Below are 18,849 nucleotides of genomic sequence, written 5' to 3' on the forward strand. Positions count from 1 at the left end.
GCAACACGTACTCCGCCTTTTACCTATCATTTTGATTTATTTATTTTTGATTCATTTAGATTTATTTTCTGAATTCGGGTACGAACAAAAAAATCTTCAGTATGGAATGAGTATTAATTGCATCGCATCTAACTCCGGTCATTTAGAGCCGTCAAAGCAGAAAATTATGCAGCAGGATAACAAGATTTGACTGAGAAAATTCTAAACATAGAACGTGCATCATGCAAATTGAAGGATCTTTACCTACCTATTTTACCAAATTATTTATGATATACACTTAAATATTTTGCCAAGTTATTTATTAGTAAAGATATTTCCAAATCTCCATTTACCCTACGTGTTCATCTCTCTCGTCTTAAATCATTTCATGTTTCTGCTCTTAAATCTTCTAACCTCCCCCTACAAAACAAAACAAGTTGTTTACTTTGATCATCTGATTCATCTCCTGGATAAACCATATATCCCCCTGTCAATTTTGCTTTGCGGATTAATCGGATCGACCGTGTAAGTAATTTTTTCAGTACTGCTTTGTTAACTTAGATTGTAACTCTAATGGTCATAGTAGGGTAAATATCGTCTTCACATGCAACTGTATGTAGGTAGATAACCTCTGATTATTTGTATGATTCATATATGATAACTGAACTCACATTGTGATTTGTGATTACTCTTTGCGACAAGTTTTAATATTTCGTAGTTTTATTCGGACCACAATAACATTTTCACAAGATGTTGACAAGTTTTTTGTCCATCCAGGTATATGAGAATTCATAACGGATCCTAGCGTGGATCCTAGAGTAATGGATAAATCTTGGATGTATACCGATAGAACCAAACCGCATTATCAAGACGGAGTCGATGCATTTATAAAGTTTGCTACGCATACATACCAACAGGATATTGCGACTGGGAAACGGAAACCATACAACAAGGGAAAAGTTAAGATTCTATGTCCATGTGTGAAATGTCTCAATGTCTACATGCACAAGGCAAGGCAAGTGAAGTTAAGTATCACTTATATACTTCTGGATTCTTTAAAAAATATGTCGTATGGACTAAGCACGGATAAGGAGATGAGTCATCATGGTGGACACTTCTGGATGGTAATGGCAGCAACGGTCCGCACTCTGATGAACCGGCACATGCTGCAGAGACTATAGAATGGTTAATGCTTTATTAGGAGAAATTTTTTCAGAGGAATCTGAGAAGATCCAACAGATACTCAATGATGCTGGGAAACCCCTATATGAAGGATGTAAGGATTTTACAAAGATATATGCAATGTGTGAACTGTTTAACTTGAAGAGCAAGCACGGAGCTTCCGAAAAGTTCTTTAATGAACTTCTACCACTGTTACAATCCATGCTCCCTCCAGGAAATGAGATGATGAAAAGTACATATGAAGCTAAGAAGGTGATGATAGATTTGGGATCAGGTTACGAAAAGATATATGTATGCCTCAATGACTGCATTCTCTATAGGAAGAAATACAAGGATGACATCAAGTGTCCCACCTGTGGGGAATCAAGATGGAAAGTTGACGACACCACCAAAGAGGTGCATGAAAAAATTCCGGCAAAAGTCTTGTGGTATTTCCCAATTATCCCAAGACTGAAACGGCTGTTTCAATCAAAGAGAATTGTCGACTATTTATTGTGGCACGACACTAGAAAGAAAGAAGAGGGTGTTTTACGGCATCCGGCGGACTCACCAGCATGGAAAAATATAGATGAAAGATATCCCGTAATTCATGATGATCCTCGAAATCTGCGGCTAGGCCTTTCGGCTGACGGGGTTGACGTAAACAAAGGCATGCAAAAACAGCACAGTGTGTGGCCAATTCTGACAGTGATTTACAACCTTCCGCCAGAGTTGTGTATGAAGAGAAAGTTCACCATGCTGTCATTAATTATCGATGGGGGGCCTTGTAAGGACATTGATGTTATGTTACAACCGTTTGTCGAGGATCTCAAGGAATTGTTTGAGGGAGTCCAATGTTTTGATGCGCTGAAACAAGAGATGTTTACTCCACGTGCGGTTGTTTTATGGACGATAAATGATTACCCTGCTCTCGGTACACTGTGTGGTTGCCCCTACCAGAGACGAGACGCCTGTAAGGTGTGTGGGAGAAATACTTACTATGTCAGGCTAAAACACTGTAGAAAAGAGGTTTATACCGCGCATAGAAGATACCTACCATACGATCATCCATTCAGACGTCAGAAGGGGTTCAACAAAAAAGAAGAAACTGAAAAGGCTCTAGAACTTATGAGGTAAAGATTATAAAGAATAAATGGGGAAAGGGACGGAATAACATTGTGGTGGAATTCGTGCAGGATAACCCTGGAAGAGGTGGAAAGATGAAGAGAATCGAAAATACCATCGACCCAAAAAAGGGGAAGGGGAAGGGAGAGGAGAAGGAGACCGAAAGGCGCTACTGGAAAAAGTTCAATATATGGTTCCGGCTCCTCCCCTACTGTAGGTATCATGTTGTCCATCATTGCATAGATTTCATGCACGTCGAAAAGAATGTATGCGAGAGTATCGTTGGAACATTGTTGAACAATGAATTTAAGTCGAAAGACCACCTTGCTGCTCGAATGGACCTGAAGGAGATGGGTTTTAGAGACGAGTTCCAACCTCGGGAAAATGGAAAAGGGGGATATATACTAAAGGCAGCATGTCACTCATTAAGCCCGGAGGAAAAGGAGAAGTTATGTGCAACATTATCCGAGATAAAGGTTCCACAAGGGTATTGATCAAAATTTTCAACACTGGTGAATCGAAAAGATTGAAATCTTATCGGACTAAAATCGCATGATTATCACATACTAATGCAACATTTTTCGCCCATTGCGATTAAATCAATTATGTCGCAACCAACAAGATATGTTATTATCAGGTTTTGTTTATTTTTCAGGGCAATATCTAGCAAAGAAATCAAGGTGGAATAGCTAGAAAAATTGCAGTTGGATCTCGTTGTGACGTTGTGCTTGCTCGAGAAATACTTACCTCCATCCTTTTCTCGACATCATGGTTCATTTAACTGTGCATCTTACCAGGGAAGTGCAAATTTATGGTCCTGTATTCTTTCGATGGATGTATCTGTTTGAAAGGTGCATGAAGGTCATAAAAGGGCATGTGCGAAACAGAAACAACCCTCGAGGAAGCATTACTGAAGGGAACCTTGCGGAAGAGACAATTGAGGTTATCAGTGAGCACCAACAAAGCATGAATGATACAGTCGGAATTCCACCAGACAAACTCAACACATCTGACACCCTGGCGAAGGTTCTTATTCTTTCAGGGGAAAACCAATGTCAAATCCTATGTTTCCTCGTGTTGATAAGGATCTGTTTGATAAAGCGCATTTCGATGTATTGCGGAATTCGCCTGGAGTTGCTCCTTACGTTGAGTAAGTATAACTAGATCTAACCAGATAACCTCATTTTTTATTTATTTTTTGATTCTGTGTCCGCATTTCTGTAAAGATAATAACATTAATCATTGCACTGTCCAGCCGACACCAGAATATTTTGAAGGATAAATATCTTGGTATGAGTGATAGACAACTAGATCAAAAACATCGTGAAGAGTTCGCCAAATGGTTACAAAAAGTAGTAAGACTTTGCAGAAAATGTCACTCTTGCTATGTAACTTTTGCGTTGAGACGGAGGATAATCTTTATAATGTATTTCAGGTTGACAGTGAGTGGGCAGACTCTAGGGAAAACTTCAATCAGGACTTAAGGTGGCTATCAATCCCACCGAATGCACAAGTAGAGACATACGAAGCATATCACATTAATGGATACCTGTTTCGCACAAAATCTCATGATGGTTCCGTTAACCAAAATAGCGGGGTTTACGTAGAGGCAACTGACACGCACATTAGACAAGCGGGGATTACCCTTAATCTGGCGGATTATTATGGTGCTTTACAAGAGATATGGGTGCTGAGATATCATTCGCTGAAAGTGCAACTTTTCAGGTGTAAATGGGTTACCAAAGCAGGGGTCTCAAAAGACAAACTTGGATACATTTTGGTTGAGTTTGATAAGTTGGGACTCCAGGATGATCCTTTCGTTGTAGCCTCCCAAGCTAAGCAGGTATTTTATGTGCCAGACCAGGAAAATAAAAGAAAGTCTATTGTGTTAGGTGCACCTACCAAAATCTGGAAATATGCTGGTGATGAAGTCGACGAGGAATTCAGTACGGCAGTTATTTGTCGGAATGATTATAAATTGCCAAAGGTAGATAAACTTAACCTGCAAAGGACATCCAGGGATGATTACTATCGGGACGACATTAAGGGTAGAACTGCAAGGAAACCACCAGCACCAACACCAACAAAAGTCCCTGCTTCTCAAACGACTGCATCTGAGCAACCATTTCCAAGGACTAAGCGACAAGCCAGGTTATAGAATGTAGTTGTTTGGATTTTTCTGTTAACTAGAGAATGAATGCATGGATTGTTGAAAAAAAATTGATTCTTAAATCATGGTGGGGTTTTGTATGCAGATGGGTTTTAGCAATATTGGATGAGTTTGGATTTGGCTATACTGATTATTGAATTAATATTCTGTCATGCTAGGATTAGTAGTAATAGTACTAGGCTTGCACATAGATTTTCTTTTGGAATTGGGCCTAAAATAGTCTTTGAATTAATCTTACTCCAACAACATTTTATAAACTGGAGTAATACCCACCATCTTAAACAACATTTTATATACCTATTGATTCATTAATTCAGTCATTCCTACCCATCTCTACTTAACAATCATTGGAATTTTAGAATCATTCACCAAAAACATTGCTTGTTTGTACATTTACAAAAACAAGAAGACAATAACAAAAACAAGCCAATACTACAAACATTCCTTTAACATTTATCAGCTCATTGAGCATTATATCAAGTTTTTTCAATTTCCTCATCAGTACCACAAGTTCACACAACCATCAAACCCTCAAAAGATCAAAGCTTTAAACTACCATTACATATTCTCAAAATACCTTCACCAAAAGGCCATAACCCAAACCCCTTTCTTTACAAACCATTACTACAAACTTGAAACAACGACTACCCCTTTCAACTTTACAATCCAAACACAAGAAAATTCCATGTATCTTACTACTTTCCCACAAAATCAAAATAAAAGGAAATCCAAAACCGTCCGCATCAACTTTCAAAATACAAAGAAACTTACCATCTTTTGCACCAACATCAGGAAGAGTAGAAGGAAGGAAAATTACCAGAAAATCTATTTTGCAAAAAACTTGTTGATCGTTTTCAGGATTTATGCAATGCCTGAAAATCTAGCCTTTCCTGGTAACTCTGATGAGCTTACCACCATTCATCCTCATCAGTATCCATACCCTCTTCACCATAGTCCTCGCTATCAGATGGTGCAGGAGAAGTCCCACTAGATGATGATTCATCATCACTATCCTCACCCCCTTCTTTCCTTTCTTCCTCACTTGACTCATCATCGAGATCAGCGATTCGACGACTCACCTTCACTGCAACAGGTTCACCCTCACTCATGGTGCGAGAAAAAAATCTTGGGATTGGAAAGTTCATATTCAAATCGCCTTCTCGCCTTCTCATCATGATAAGAATTCATCCTTTGCTTGTCCTCCGCAGCATCCGAATCTAGGTCACTGGTATCCACTTCCTTCACTTCATACTCATACCCTTCTGAGGCCTCGGAATCACTTTCTGTTGAACTTCCAAACTTTGGGGTCTTGGCCTGCTTCTCAGCCTTTTCCTCATCCTTCCAGTCTTGCCATTATAAGAACTTGGGTAGACATGCATTGTAGAGAGCCTCAAATCTCCTTTTCTTCCACTCCTGAACAACCTCTTCTGCCTCTCTCTGACGAGTTTTCTCTTGAATCCGATGATCAATTTCAGACCGTGCATCCTCTCTTAACTGCTGCAATTCCTCTATGCTCAAAGAAGGGAGAATTGAATTGGCTTGTGCAAATTTAGGTGTTACTGGTGGTGCATTTGGAAGATTTCCGATGGAATTGGTTGAATTCTGGGCAGGATCAGCCATACTCTCAATTTAGTTTGCTAAACCTAAACCTTTCCTCTTCTGTTAAAGATCTCTCTGAAAATGGTAATCTCTCTGCTAAATAACCCCTCAAATACCCCATTGTGCCAATTCAATTCCATTTATGGCGCTTAGTTAGCCGTCATGTCAGTTTGTTAACTACGCCCATTCAAAGCCATCCATGTCCCCTTCACTCTAATAACCATCATTACCCTATCAAGACCTAGTTTCAACACCAAATTCCCATTAAGACTTTTACCCTCTTTGGAACTGCCATTAAGGGAGTATCTGGTGGGTCACCAAACTGTGATGTTTATCTTTGGGGTCTAATTTACTCTTTATGTTTTATGCATACTAGGAGATGGCAGCACCAGTTGGGAGGCTTCATTGCAACCTGTTAAAAATGCTCTTCCTGCTAGAATAGTCCTTCATATAACAGCGTTTCCAAAAAAGGAAAATGTCAGGTCAGAGACGGGTAGCCCGCTTGCTACTTCAAGCCCGTCTCTGATGAAAATAGTTGAGGGAAGCTGCGGTTCGGTATTGGGTTTCAACTTCGGGTCACGTGTAGCCTGCTTAGAGAGTCCGCTTGCCAAATAGCTGCCAAGAGTTTGCTGCCGCCTCTTAACGGCCAATAAGTTGGGGTGGCGTTCAATAGGTCTTTGCATGCACTTAGTAGGCATGTGCCTCCATGATATCTCAACTAATTGATCTCGAGGATTGAAAAAGGATGGGTGAGATGTGTTAACTGTTGGTCTTCTCGTCCATAAGGCCTGTTTGGAAGAAATCATTTTTAATTTCCAATTTTGTAACTCTGTAACTTCCACATTCCATCTCTGCAAAATCCCTTCAGTGTTCCAATTGTTGAATCTATGTCTAAGCGAGGTTATAATGCATATCTAAATCTGAATGATCGCCCAGCCATGTCTACAAATCAGGAATCCATGGGTAGACCAGAGGAAAAGAAGGCTAAGATGAATATGCAAGAAAACTAGGTATTGATTTTTGATAATCATGGAAGAATTGTTGGGTTCAAGGTGTTGAAAGTGAATTTCATAGTTGTAATTGGCTTTATTAGTAACTGTGATGGTGTTATTGATTGGGATTCCCCCATTTCTCCAATTTGACAGGTAGTAGAGATAAGCAGTAGCAGCAGTGAGGAACCAAATCCAAACATGCAAGTTGGTACTGGAGGTATTGGAGAAGTCAAAGAGGATAGGGTTGTTATGCATGATAGCGTCAGTGCTTATGCGTTGGAACCTCAACTTCCTCAACTCTAAGGGTCTGATGAAGGGTGGGTGGTATATGTCGTTCATCCTGACAAAGGCCAGTTTGTGATTAATGAAGGTGTGGTGCTTGTAGGGGAGGAGCAGGTGGTTTGTGGTGGTGCTAGACAGGGGTTCTATTCTGCACCAGTTCCAGTTGCATGCAAAGCTAAGATTCGGGTGAATGACACTCTTGGTCTCCCCAATGATGTGGTAGTCTTCCCCAATATCTTCATGCTGGCACCAGTGATGCGACGGTTGGCAGAGGATGCTTATGATATTGCAATCTTCGAACCAGGGGAGATAACTGATTATAATGAGATTCTTGAGGATGTAGCCTATGCCTCCTCCTAGGGGAAACTATCCTGTGCCAAGGAGGAAGGATGCACCAGAAGGGAGTGGAGCTAACAAGAAGGTTGTTGGAAGTGGTGTGGGGACCTCTGGGGTTGCACCAGGAGCTTGACCAGTATTCAACCATCCCCTTCCAGATGGTAAAGTAAGTATTCCTGTAAATGTTTTTTGGGTGAATATTGCATATGTTTCTCATGGATAAACAATTAATGCTAGTGGTGCTGATTTTGGATTTAATAGTGTTGGTTTTAAAGACAATGATGTTCAATTGAATGTTTATGTGGTTCTGGGGTTATTGTATTATGCTTGGTTGAGTGGCTGTTGTGTTTAAATTTGGTTTTGAGCTTGATATGGTGACTATAGTAAATAGCAGGGGGAATTTGAAAATGGGTTATCATGAAGGTTTTAAATTGTTTTATGGGGTTAATAGTTTTATCTGGGCATTCATATGAACTACTCCAATTGGTAGAATAACATATTAGTACAGGAATGCTTGAGAGAACAATGAAAAATCTTACCAGAAATCCAGTGTGGTAGCTGAGAGGCAATTTTGACAGCACACATAGTCCAGGACTAGGATCTTTTAGAAACCAAATTGCAGACTCCCAAGTTATTTATAGCATTCCAATTCAACGGATTACCAAAGAAATTTTGATTATAGGTGTTTAGAAGATTTGCAGAAATAGTTTTGGAGAACCCAATAACTTGCAGAACATGGAAGTCAGAATCTATTCCAGAGAAAGCTAGGGAATTAGCCTTGAGGGTGTTGGGTGTACTTTTTGGACACACTTTCAATTTGGCGTGTTTATTTAAATGTTGAGTAGTTCAACCAGTGTAGTATTTTCAAAACACTAATCATAAACATCTAAAGATGGGCAGTTTGGTGGATTGGTACGTTATCTAACTTCTTCGAGGTCATGCGTTCGAATATGGGCGAAAGCTTTTTATTAATTTTTTCAAAACGAACTTTTTAGCCACACTATAAAACCGACGTGTCTATAGAACGCACACTATGGACACACATATACTAGCGTGTCCAAAGAAGAACTTTTTGGCCACACTTTCAGTTTGGCGTGTTTATTTAAATGTTGAGTAGTTCAACCAGTCTAGTATTTTCAAAACACTAATCATAAACATCTAAAGATGGGCAGCTTGGTGGATTGGTACATTATCTAACTTCTTTGAGGTCATGCGTTCGAATACGGGAGAAAGCTTTTTATTAATTTTTTCAAAACGAAATTTTTAGCCACGCTATAAAACAGGCGTGTCTATAGGACGCACACTATGGATACACATATACTAGCGTGTCCAAAGAAGAACTTTTTGGCCACACTTTCAGTTTGGCGTGTCTATATGGCCTACACTATGGACACACATATACTGGTGTGTCTTTAAATCGTACACTATGCACGCGCATATACTGGCATGTCCAAAGAAGAACTTTTTGGCCACACTTTGAATTTGGCGTGTCAATCAATCGTACACTATGGACACGCATATACTGGCTAATGAACCAACTTTAAAACCACACCTTAAATAGCATGACTAAACTTTTGGACACGCCACAACTACCTAATGTTGCCATAGACTGGTCTATAAACACGCCCAATACCTAATGTGGCCATAGACTGGTCTATAAACACGCCCAATCTAAAATTTCAAGTTAACGTGACTAAACGGTTGAAATTTTGACACGCTACTAGCCCATGGCGTAGCTGAAAGCACTTATATGAACACGCCCATTGAACATGTCGTGTCTATAGGGTAGAAGTATACCCTATAGACACGCCAAAACCAAAAAGGCATGACAGGCAAATTTATATTTGGCGTGGATAAAGGACATTTCTTTACTAGTGATTTGTGAGTCTCGGAATCAAGCTTGTGTTTCCACCTTTCGGATCAGATATTGCAACTGGGTAAGATTCCATGTCTCTTTGCTTTTCCTCTAGGGCTATATATTCTTCTTGAAATTCGCATAGTTCCGACATTGTAATTGTATCCTTTACTATGAAAATTTGGGTATATAATAGGTCTGTTGCAAAGAGAGCATTAATGAATGAAAGAATAAGATGTCTCTCATCCACCCGTCTTCCCATTTCACTACACATTGTTCTCCAGCGAGTCGTTAGATGACGCAAACTTTCATTTGTTCTTCTGCCAAGTCCAAATGCGGTCTCAATCCCCGGTCTTGATAAATTATTACTTATGTATTTCCCCAAAAAGATGTTTTGGAAATGATGAAACAAACCAATGGATTCTACAGGTAGTCCTTCAAACCACTTCAAAGCTTCAGATGCTAAACTTGCAGCAAAATACTTGCACATTACTGCATCATAATTTTCCCACTGCAATAAACATCTAGAATGAGCTTTCACATGTTGGATCGCACATGTACTACCATCAAATATACTTGTAAATGCTGGTAAACTGCACTTAGATGGTATCGGTGCTCTTTAAATTTCTTTTGTAAATGGAGTTTTTCCAGCTTCCTCCACTGCTTCCTCTAGTTGTCTTCTCCCATCATTTCTTTTTGGCGCCATCATTTCTCTTAATTCTGCCATCTCCCTGAGAATTTCTTTGCTGATTGATTGATCCAAATATTCCTGCACGGGTCTTTTTATCCTTGCTTGTCTCAATATATTCTCATGATTATTTTGGTGTATTGCCTCTTGTATCTCTTGTCGTTCGGTTTCTTCTCTTCTTCGCCTACGTCTTTCATTATTTTCTTCGATTTGTGCTCTATCATGTCTTTCTTCAGTATCTTTGCAATCATATCGATTCTGGGATATTTCTCTTTCTTGTGGTGTCACTCGACCTTGATCCGTATCTTTTATGCGATGACGTTCGAGTCCTTTTCCTCTATTATCAATGTGACGCAATCCACTTTGTAATTCTCTTTCTTCTAATTCTTCCCTTCTTCTCTGTCTATCTCTCGCATGTGCAACTTCTCGTTCGCGCTCATATTCACCTCTCAATATTTCCCTACCATGTAATATCATTTGTCCTTTCCCTGGACGTTCTTCTTCCCTTTCAGAATTAGTATTTGCTCGACGAAGAAGTTCGCGTGGATGCTCATATCGATTAGTTGCTAAGTCAATTATACGTCTTCTTTCCTTGTGATCTTCCAAATTTTCATCTTCTTGCGAGTTTTCTTCAATGACTTATATATGTTGCTTTCGCCTATCATTTCTTCGATTCGATTGGCTCTTTCTGGAAGAATTCCTGCTGGATCTTGATCTTGAGCGTGTAACGCTCCTTGACCTTTGTTCTTGTAATCTAAGATTCTCTTCTCGTAAATCATCATTTTGACGGATCAAATTCGCACGCTCCTCTTCTTCTCTCTTTCTTTCAATTATTAATTTTTATCTAAGCTCTGCAATCGTCATATTTCCTTCACTCGCTGTAATTGGTTTTCGTTCCCAATTCTCTATTCTTCTTCTGTAGAATTCGTCATCGGAGTATGGACACTCACTCTATCATAATCTATATCAGTATTTGTCCTTGTCCTTGCTGAAACCTAATTGGATTTTCTTCTCTTTGATTTTCGTCCACTCTTTCTTCTTCTTGCTCAAGATTTGTAATTCTTCTTCGTTCAGCGAGTCTTTTACTCCTTCTAGTCACCATTCCTTGTTCCACAACAGATTCAATCCTTACCATTTGCTAAATGTTTTAATCTCACTATTTTCTTTACAATCTATGATATAGTATCAGGATTTATCATCCAGAGATGTTTTCTAGCGCCAAAAATGTAGTTGTAAGATTTCTTACAACTACACCCCACTCAATATGGTTATATCTCTATGTTATCATCATGAACAATTATTTTATTGATTGAAGATTCAGATCGCTTATAAAATAGATGGAAATTTTACAACAACTCTTTTTGAAACATAAACTCACTTTCTCTCTCTTTTAATCTCTCTTACAAGACCTGTCCTATAATCCTCACAGAAACAATGACTCTCTCCTTTATATAGGATTTTACATAGTGGATGACAGCTAAGAATACCTTTATTTTCGGGATCGTTGTGCGAAATATTCGCTCATATAAAATCGCTCATCTTCGCATAACTTACTTCTTCGCATAATTCTTCACACTTTACCCGTGACTTTGCTGACATCATCTGATGTGTCATCTCAATTTGCTGTGTGCGATTCTCCTCGCGTATGTTGTATTCTTCACTTCGCGTAGTTATTAATATGTGCGGTATTTAACTCCTACATTATGTGTCTTCACCCTGGAATTGTTTCGGTTGGCAAGATACCGATCCACCAGATCCTGACATGCGTCTGTCAAACCATCAAATGCAAGAAATTCATCCTGAAAAGAAAATAAAACTTAAATCAACAAACGATATCAGCAAAAACAGCAACCTTATCAATGTAATGTAAGAAATGTAAAAATGGTTCAAAACATATGACTAATTACTTGGCCATTCACACAAATGGCTACAGAATAGAAAATCAAAGTTACAAATAATGATGTAACATTGTTGGGAATTTGGAGAAGCTCTGAATTGTTGTTGTTGTCTATCTGTATGAATTTTTGGTTTTGATAGTTGTTAGAACTCTCAAAGTCTTTCTCTTTATTCTCACACTGAATTTTTATTCTTTCACTTCTCTGTCACTCTATTTTATTTTATTTTTCATTCACACTCACAGCTGATAATACATATGCCTTTTTATAGGCAATATACAACCGACAGTACATACTCTAGTTTTAAACAAAGTCTTCTGATTTTTATCTTAAACTATATCTTGCTTTTAGATAAACTTTGACCGTTCTTACAATTCTAGAGTATTCACTCTATAGATTTTTCTTAACCCTTTTTCACATTTGTTCAAAACTCTTTTACTGATTTACAGCCTAGGTGATTCTAGAAAATGTATTAACTCAACACTCCTCCTTAATGCATTTTCTCATTTCTTCTCTTCCAATGAGCCCATGAAATCTTTCCAGTGGACATTGTTTCTTTGTCGAAGTCTTTTGCTTCTAGCACTGCAAAGCCGCATGTCTCGACTGTGCTTGTTCTTGATTTTTCTCTCCAAATTTTCTTGTACCTTGGAAATGTCTTTCAATGTTTGTAACCTTCATCTGCTTTTCTTGGCATCTGTTTTTGACGTGGCTTTACTGAATGAAACTGTGGACCATAATCAACTTCTGCCCTCATAGCCGTGTTGTGTACATAGATCCAATAGATTAGAAAATTTCTCTCCTTCACTTTTATTTTGGCAGTGACCTGGTGCTTGTTTTTCTTATCATATATGAAACACAATCCATTATCAAAGTAAAAAGAATACCCATTTTCTACCATCTGACCAACACTTAGTAGATTAGCCTTTAGGTTAGGAACTAGAAAAACATCCTTGATTAATCTTGTACCTCTTCTAGTTTGGATAGTAATCGTACCTTTTCCTTTAGCTTCCACCAAGTCGCCATTTCCAAGCCTTATTAGAGATTTCATAGATGTATCTATGTCGCGAAAAATGCTTTCGTCTCCCATCATATGATTGTTGCAACCGCTGTCTATGTACCATGATTCTTTTTTTTCTTATGCTATTGTTTGTTGTGCATAAAACATGTGCTCTTCTTCATTTTCAGTTTCATGATAGTTAGATTGGAATTTTTTCTTAAAATGACAGTCTCTTGCGAGATGTCCATGTCTTCGACAATTATAACATTGTGGCTTACTTTCATCAAACCAACAATCCTTTTAAAGATGATTAGTCTGGTTAGAAATCCTACATGGAGAATAATCCTTCATCCATCTTGCCTCCCTGTAATTTTCTTCACCTCCTTTTGAAGTCTCACAACTGTCTTTTGCATCACTAGACTTTCGAGTATTCAGGTTCAGTTTAGACTGAAATGCACTTTCAATCGGTGCTTCATGCCTCCTATTTAATCTCTGCTCATAGGCTTTTAAAGAACCCGTAAGTTCTGTTACCGAGAGAGTTACGATATCTTTCGATTCTTTAATTGCAGTGACTATTGGATCATACTTATCAGTGAGCCTGATAAGAATTTTCTCCACCAACTTCTTATCACTAATGTTTTCTCCATAACTTTTCATTTGGTTTGCTATCTCTTTTACTCTTGAATAATAGTCTTTTGCATCTTCAGATTCTTTCATTTTTAAGTTCTCCAAATCTCTTCTCAACGATTGTAGTTTCACTTTTCGTACCTTTTCATTACCTTGAAACTCATTCTTTAACGTAACCCATGCGTCTTTTGCTATTGTAGCTCCCATTATTCGCAGAAAAATTGTATCGTCCATAGCCATATGAATCGTATATAGTGCTTTATGATCATTTAATTTCATGTTATTCAATTTCTTTTGATGTTCCGCATTCATTTTTGCAGTCTCTGTTATTGTCATACCGCTTTCAACAACTTCTCATAGATCTTGAGACAGGAAATATGTCTTCATTTTAACACTCTAGAAATCATAGTTTTTCCTGAAAAAATTGGCACAGCTACTGATTGATTGGAATCGCTACTAGTCGACATAATTGCAAGCGGAAGTTAACGCCCAACTTTAATCGAACAAGCTCTGATACCACTGTTGGGAATTTGGGTAAGCTCTGAATTGTTTTTGTTGGCTATTAATATGAATTAATGGTTTTGATAGTTGTTAGAACTCTCAAAGTCTTTCTCTTTATTCTCACACTGAATTTGTATTCTTTCACTTCTCTGTCACTCTCTTTTCTTTTATTTTTCATTCACACTCAGTTTACAATTGATAATACATGCCTTTTTATAGGCAGTATACAACCGAAAGGACATACTCTAATTTTAACCAGAGTATTCTGATTTTATCTTAAACTATATCTAGCTTTTAGATAAACTTTGACCGTTCTTACAATTCTAGAGTATTCACTCTCTAGATTTTTCTTAACCATTTTATGTAGGTCTTTTACGGAGAATTGGCTTGATTGGCCAATGGACTTGATTGTTAGTTACTAACCATACGAGAAATTCATGTTGAGTCTATGTTTATAAACATTAATGGACTTCGAAGAGACTCCTATAAAGTGAACACAAAATGGTAAAACAACCCATTTGGAAAGATTCGGAAGCTAAGATGAACCGATCTTGATTGGAGACGCATAATAATTTTGGAAACATCCCAGCACAATAATTCTGGAGAGTAAATGAGTTTCTAAAAGACCAAAAAGAAAAAAAAAGGTCTCGACAGTGAAACAGAAAGATAATTGATTTCAATCTGCAAATAAAATCAATTGCCGAATATGCGACTTAATTGATTTGACAACAAGATAATTAACGTATCCATAGGGATATCCAACAGTGGAATTTGAATATCATTGGTTCTGAAAAAGTGTAAAGATGAACATAGTGATTGATATTTTGTTGATGTTAAAATAAGATCTTGGATAAAGATCTAAAAGAGATATATTATATCATCGACCAGACGATAGCGATTTCGATCTTGGTGTTAGATCCATATAGTGATTAATGGATTCTAAATTGTGATAAATATATACCAAACGATATTGGTGAATATTTTCATAAGAAATGAGATATTCTCGAAAATGGAATGATATTTCGGAATCGGATGAATATTTCTCAGAAAATATGGAAAGAGTTGATACGTGATACATACATCTTTTATTTAAGGAATATTGGCTCATAAAATCAGAGCAAGCAGCGAATTGTAAGATCTTGGAGATCCTGGATGATAATCAAAATGTAGATACATTAGATGAGTTTTCGTGACTGAAAACTGATTTCGAAAGGTTTTAAAGAAACCCATGATAAATGGATCGTGAGTTAATGAATCAACCCTTCATATATCCCAAAAATAAATATGGGACAAGATCATGATAGATTGATAGAGTCGTGGTTGATAACAACCAGTAACAAAAAATTAAAAAAAAATGGTTTGACAACCAGTAACATCCAAAAATACCAAAAATAACTCATTTGACTTAATGGATTCCCATTAGTCACGGTTATAGATGAGAGCCAATATTAATGTGTGGTTGAATAATTTGTAACACCACAAATAAAAATGATATTATCGAAAATAAATGAAGATTTCCGGCGTGATATTGACCAGAAGTATGAAAATAGGAGATGAATATTATAGAACCCACGAATCTTATATGTAAAAAAAGACGTGAACACTATACCATGTCTTTACTATTTGATGATTTAAGAGCAGAAAGAGCATTGATTAGTTTAGATGTAAACAAACTGTGAATACTGAAACAAATCGTCTTCAAAAGTTTGATACCCAATTCTGATAACAGGGAAAATAAAGTTTTGAACTTCCCCGTGATTTAAGATGCTAACCCTAAGAAATCTGGGAAGCAGTGAAAATATCAAGCATCATGTAAACATCAAACTCAAAACAAAAAAGATGCTTAGATGCGAAAAACGAAGATTTTAATTTATTAGCGGAAGTGATTCGAGCGGATCTCCCCGCTCTGATACCATAATAAATTATGTGTATCGAGGGTTCATAGATCGGAAAACAGAAATCAAAGAAGACAATATTTAAAGTGGTTCGGCACTAACGCCTACGTCCACTGATAGAACCCCGAAGAGTGAATTTGATTGATCTCTAGAGTTTGATAATTCTGGGATAACTTGACATTTACATTCACGCTCTTATTTATAGTGTGATATGACTAAGCCTAAGAAGATAATACCTTAACTAAAATATCTTGACTAGGTAAATATTTAGGAAAATATAAAGATTACATTTAATAATTTTGATCTTGTAATCTGTAATTATCTTCTAATATCTTCTCTTCATGGACATTGCACGCACACCTCGGTATCTTCTCTTCACGTACGGTTACCTTGATATCTTGTATATGGGGAATATATTTCAACACCCCCCCCCCCCCTCAAGTTAAACACGGAAATGTTTTGAAGTTTTTAACTTGAACCATCTCAATAAAATGTCTTGTAGCTTGAACTTTGATTGTTGACCATGGTATTTGATCTTCGATGACAGACCACGATAGTTGAATAAAGGAAAGTCGCGATAACAGAAGCAGCAAAATGATAATTGCAGAGTATATATGTAGGTATTTTATGGAGAATTGGCTTGATTGTCCAATGGACTTGATTGTTAGTTACTAACCATACGAGAAATTCATGTTGAGTCCATGTTGATAAACATTAATGGACTTTGAAGAGACTCCTATAAAGTGAACAAAAAATGGTAAAACAACACATTTGGAAAGATTCGGAAGCTAAGATGAAGCGATCTTGATTGGAGACGCATAATAATTTTGGAAACATCCCAGCACAATAATTCTGGAGAGTAAATGAGTTTCTAAAAGACCAAAAAGAAAGAAAAAAAAAGGTCTCGACAGTGAAACAGAAAGATAATTGATTTCGATCTGCAAATAAAATCAATTGCCGAATATGCGACTTAATTGATTTGACAACAAGATAATTAACGTATCCATATGGATATCCAATAGTGGAATTTGAATATCATTGGTTCTGAAAAAGTGTAAAGATGAACACAGTGATTGATATTTTGTTGATGTTAAAATAAGATCTTGGATAAAGATCTAAAAGAGATATATTATATCATCGACCAGACGATAGTGATTTCGATCTTGGTGTTAGATCCATATAGTGATTAATGGTTTCTAAATTGTGATAAATATATCCCAAAAGATGTTGGTGAATATTTTCATAAGAAATGAGATATTCTCGAAAATGGAATGATATTTCGGAATCGGATGAATATTTCTCAGAAAATATGGAAAGAGTTGATACGTGATACATACATCTTTTATTTAAGGAATATTGGCTCATAAAATCAGAGCAAGCAACGAATTGTAAGATCTTGGAGATCCTGGATGATAATCAAAATGTAGATACATTAGATGAGTTTTCGTGACTGAAAACTGATTTCGAAAGATTTTAAAGAAACCCATGATAAATGGATCGTGAGTTAATGAATCAACCCTTAATATATCCCAAAAATAAATATGGGACAAGAGCATGATAGATTGATAGAGTCATGGTTGATAACAACCAGTAACAAAAAATTAAAAAAAAAAATGGTTTGACAACCAGTAACATCCAAAAATACCAAAAATAACTCATTTGACTTAATGGATTCCCATTAGTCACGGTTATAGATGAGAGCCAATATTAATGTGTGGTTGAATAATTAGTAACACCACAAATAGAAATAATATTATCGAAAATAAATGAAGATTTCCGGCGTGATATTGACCAGAAGTATGAAAATAGGAGATGAATATTATAGAACCCACGAATCTTATATGTAAAAAAAGACGTGAACACTATACCATGTCTTTACTGTTTGATGATTTAAGAGCAGAAAGAGCATTGATTAGTTTAGATGTAAACAAACTGTGAATACTGAAACAAATCCTCTTCAAAAGTTTGATACCCAATTCTGATAACAGGGAAAATAAAGTTTTGAACTTCCCCGTGATTTAAGATGCTAACCCTAAGAAATCTGGGAAGCAGTGAAAATATCAAGCATCATGTAAACATCAAACTCAAAACAAAAAAGATGCTTAGATGCGAAAAACGAAGATTTTAATTTATTAGCGGAAGCGATTCGAGCGGATATCCCCGCTCTGATACCATAATAAATTATGTGTATCGAGGGTTCATAAATCGGAAACAGAAATCAAAGAAGACAATGTTTAAAGTGGTTCGGCACTAACGCCTACATCCACTGATAGAACCCCGAAGAGTGAATTTGATTGATCTCTAGAGTTTGATAATTCTGGGATAACTTGACATTTACATTCACGCTCTTATTTATAGTATGATATGACTAAGCCTAAGAAGATAATACCTTAACTAAAATATCTTGACTAGGTAAATATTTAGGAAAATATAAAGATTACATTTAATAATTTTGATCTTGTAATCTGTAATTATCTTCTAATATCTTCTCTTCATGGACATTGCACGGACACCTCGGTATCTTCTCTTCACGTACGGTTACCTTGATATCTTGTATATGGGGAATATATTTCAACAATTATCATCAGATCAAGCATTTGGTTTCTTCCTTTTCATTCAATTCTTTCGGAGTCTTCTTCTCTCTCTTTCCCTCAAACGCTTCCTTTTTATACCTAGGGTTAGGCCTTTAGGGTTTACTATGGTTTTATAATTGAAACGTGACCAATGGATAAGGGCAGCTTCTTATG

The sequence above is a fragment of the Papaver somniferum genome, chromosome 1, assembly GCF_003573695.1.
Source record: "Papaver somniferum cultivar HN1 chromosome 1, ASM357369v1, whole genome shotgun sequence".
Classification (NCBI taxonomy): domain Eukaryota; kingdom Viridiplantae; phylum Streptophyta; class Magnoliopsida; order Ranunculales; family Papaveraceae; genus Papaver; species Papaver somniferum.